The following is a 4047-nucleotide window of genomic DNA, read 5'->3' on the forward strand; positions in this document are numbered from 1 at the left end:
ACATCCCAATTATAGTTATGGGCTTAGACACCTAATCCAACAGTTTCCTACTTGGATAAGTCTAATAACTATAACTGCCAATGTAACTTCAGGATCCGATTAGCAATTGTAGCTCTCAATAGCCGTTGTCGAACTCTAACCTAGTCAATGATGCGTCCTTTAGATAAGGGATCATACAGTCCTCTGTTCTTCAAGATATCATGTGGACAAAGACATGGAATGGAGTCATACTCACTGTCCAACTATTTGTTTCCCGATTTCTGATTAGTTTGAGATAGAACTTAATTGAACACATCAATTTAGTCCTGACCGGGCCCGACACATAAGTCAACACAAAATCATCGAGGGGCCCAATATATTGCTTTTAATCCTATTAGGATAAAAGGAACAAATAACTTTGACTTATATGCTTGTACTATTTGCTCATCAAATCATATACAACAACACGTTTTATAACATCAAGTTACTAATGTGTTTACGCATTATCAATGCACAACCAACTCGTAAACAACAACTCATATATCTCGGTTTAAAAACTATACGATATTATCGTCTCACAATCACTCGTAGTAAACTCCATAAAGTGATTCATGTGAGTGTGGGTCTAATCCAATACTCAAATCTTATTTCAGGGGCACTCATGAACGTTGCAGCAAACTTTTGCTATGTCTAAACACTTATACAATCTACAAACCAATTCATGATAGTCTTGCCTCAATACCTACTTCCAAAGTATGATCGAATGTCGATAGTTTGAATAATCCTATTATTCAGGAAGTCAAAACATGCAAAAGCGAAACAATAGTAAACAGTTGACACAAGATAGTAACATTACTAATAAATAAAACTCATTTATTTAATCATCAAATGTGAATTACATTTTATCTATTACAAGTTTCTAAATAGATATCTAATCATTAAAACTAATATCGTCATTCATCCCAATACTCCTAGCATGCTGCAAGTGCTTAACCCTACTCAGTCCCTTCGTAAGGGGATCTGCTGGGTTCTCCTCTGACGATACCCTCTTCACTACGAGGAGTCCTTCTTCTACCCAATGTATAATGAAGTGATATTTTGTGTCGATATGCCTGGATCTACCATGATCCCTCGGTTCATTGGTTAAGGCGATCGCGCCCTCGTTATCAGAGAAAATCTCTGTAGGCTCCTTTATGGCAGGTACAACTCCAAGGTCTCCAATGAAGTTCTTTAGCCATATTACCTCCTTCGAAGCTTCGCTCGCTGCTATGTACTCTGATTCGCACGTTGAATCATCTACGGTCTCCTGCTTGGAACTTTTCTTAGTCACTTCTCCTCCATTCAGGGTAAATACCCAGCCCGACTGAAAGCGTAAATTATCTCGTTCGGTCTGAAAACTGGCGTCACTATACCTTGTCACTCTCAAGTCATCGCTCCCACCGAGGTTAAGGACCCAGTCATTAGTCCTTCGTAGGTACTTAAGAATGTTCTTTACTGCAATCCAGTGAGCTCTACCAAGGTTCCCTTGATATCGACTAACCATGCTCAAAGAAAAAGCCACATCAGGGCAAGTACATGTCATAGCATACATAATCGATCCAACAACGGAAGTATATGGTACTTGACTCATTTCTGCCATTTCGGCATCAGTACTCGGACTCTGAGTCTTACTCAGTTTGGTATTGCTCTGGATAGGCAATTCTCCTTTCTTGGAATTCTCCATGTTGAAACGTTTCAACACCTTGTCCAAGTAGGTACTTTGACTAAGTCATATTAGTCTTTTACTCTTATTTCTCAATATCCTTATCCCTAGAATATAAGCAGCCTCTCCGAGGTCCTTCATAGCGAAACACTTCCCAAGCCAGGACTTGACCTCCTGCAAGGTTGGGACGTCGTTTCCTATGGGTAGTATGTCATCCACATACAATACGAAGAAGCTAACTATACTCCCACTAGCTTTGACATATACACATGACTAATCCTCGCTTATCGAAAAACCAAACTCTTTGACTTTCTCATCGAAACAAAGATTCCATCTGCGAGACGCTTGTTTTAATCCATAGATGGATTTCTCGAGCTTACACACTCTATTAGGGTACTTCACATCGACAAAACCCTCTGGATGACTCATGTAAACATCTTCAGCCAACTTCCCATTAAGGAAAGCGGTTTTGACATCCATCTGCCACATTTCATAATCATGAAATGCAACTATGGCTAGCATAACCCTTACAGACTTGATCTTCGCTACGGGTGAGAAGATTTTTTCATAGTCAACTCCAGGAGTTTGAGTAAAGCCCTTTGCAACCAATCACGCCTAATAAGTGTGTACTATCCCATCCATGTCGGTTTTCATCTTGAAGATCCATTTGCACCCGACCGTCTTACGACCTGGTACATTGTCAACCAAGTTCCAAACTTGATTGTCATACATGGACTGAATCTCGCTGTCCATCGCCTCTTTCCACTTTGCAGACTCTTGGCCCGCCATGGCTTCCTTGTAGCTGTTAGGTTCATCCAAATTTATTAGTGTACTATCACTAATAAATGTATGACCTTAAGTAGTAATATGGAAACCATAGAACTCAGGTGGAACGCTTACTGGAACGTCTCAGAGGTAAGGACTCGTCAATCGGTTCAACATGAGTTTCCTCATCAGGTTGAGCGCTAGTGTTCGAGGTTGCTTCATCACTTGATTATTGAAGCTCTTCAAGATCAATTTGCCTCCTACTGTCCTCTTAGCATATGAGCTCTCTCTCTCTCTCTCTCTCTCTCGGAAAACCCCTCTCCTTGCAACAAAGACAACATTATCACTCGGTCTATAGAAGAGATATCCAAAGGACTTCTGTGCGTAGCAGATGAAAATACAACGCTCACTATGAGGTTCGAGCTTTTTGTGAGTCTCTCATCTTACGAAAGCCTCGCAACCCCAAACCTTGATATGTGCCAACGAGGGAACCTTCCCTGTCCGCATCTCGTGAGGTGTTTTGGCAACCTTCTTAGTCGGGACTAGATTAAGGATATGGGTGGAAGTCTCTAAGGGATACCCCTAAAATGATATATGTAACGAAGCTCGACTCATCATGGAACGAGCCATGTCCAACAAGGTTCGATTGCACCTCTCAGCTACACCATTCAGCTGCAGTGTCCTAGACGGCGTCAATTGTGAAACAATTCCACCTTCCTTAAGATAGTCGTGGAACTCGATACTAAGATACTCACCACCTTGATCGGATTGGAGCATCTTTATCTTCCTGCCCACTTGATTCTCTAATTCTTGCTTAAACTCTTTGAACTTTTCAAAAGTTTCTGACTTATGCTTGATTAAGTAGATATATCCATATCTGCTATAATCATCGGTAAAATTCAGATAGAAGCGGTTTGCATCCCTTGTGGTGGATCTAAAGGGCCCACATACATCGGTGTGTATTAGATCCAATAATCCCTCACCCCTTTCACAAGTGCCAGTGAATGGTGATCTAGTCATCTTTACAAGTAAACAAGACTCGCACGTGTCATCGGCCCTAAGGCCAAATGACTCCAACGCTCCATCCTTTTGGAGTTGGGCTATGCGTTTCTTGTTGACATGTCGAAGACGACAATGCCACAAGCATGCTTTGTCCAAACCATTGGACGAATCAATATGCAATACATTATTTCCTAAGTTATCTACAACCATCATAGTTTCATATACTCCATTACAAGGCAATGCTTCAAAATAAAAAAAAAATACCATTATAGAAAACATTTATAGAACCAGTTTCATTATTAAATGAAAATCTAAAACCTTGTCTGTACAAACCATGAAAAGAAATAATGTTTCTCGCCATTTCTAATGAGTAGCAACAATCATTTAAATCTAACCCTAACCCACTACTAAGCAATAAAGAATAAACTCCAATCTTGGTGACAGGCGACGCTTTCCTATTCCCCATGATCAAGTTCATCTTCCCGTGCTCCACATCCCTACTTATTCTTAGACCCTGCAAATCAGAACAAATGTGAAAACCACATCCTGTATCAAGGACCCAAGAAATAACATGTGATGAGTTGTTAGATTTAATAGTG

This window comes from Lactuca virosa, chromosome 4 (genome assembly GCF_052849685.1).
Source record: "Lactuca virosa cultivar CGN04683 chromosome 4, Lactuca_virosa_CGN04683_v6, whole genome shotgun sequence".
Lineage (NCBI taxonomy): Eukaryota > Viridiplantae > Streptophyta > Magnoliopsida > Asterales > Asteraceae > Lactuca > Lactuca virosa.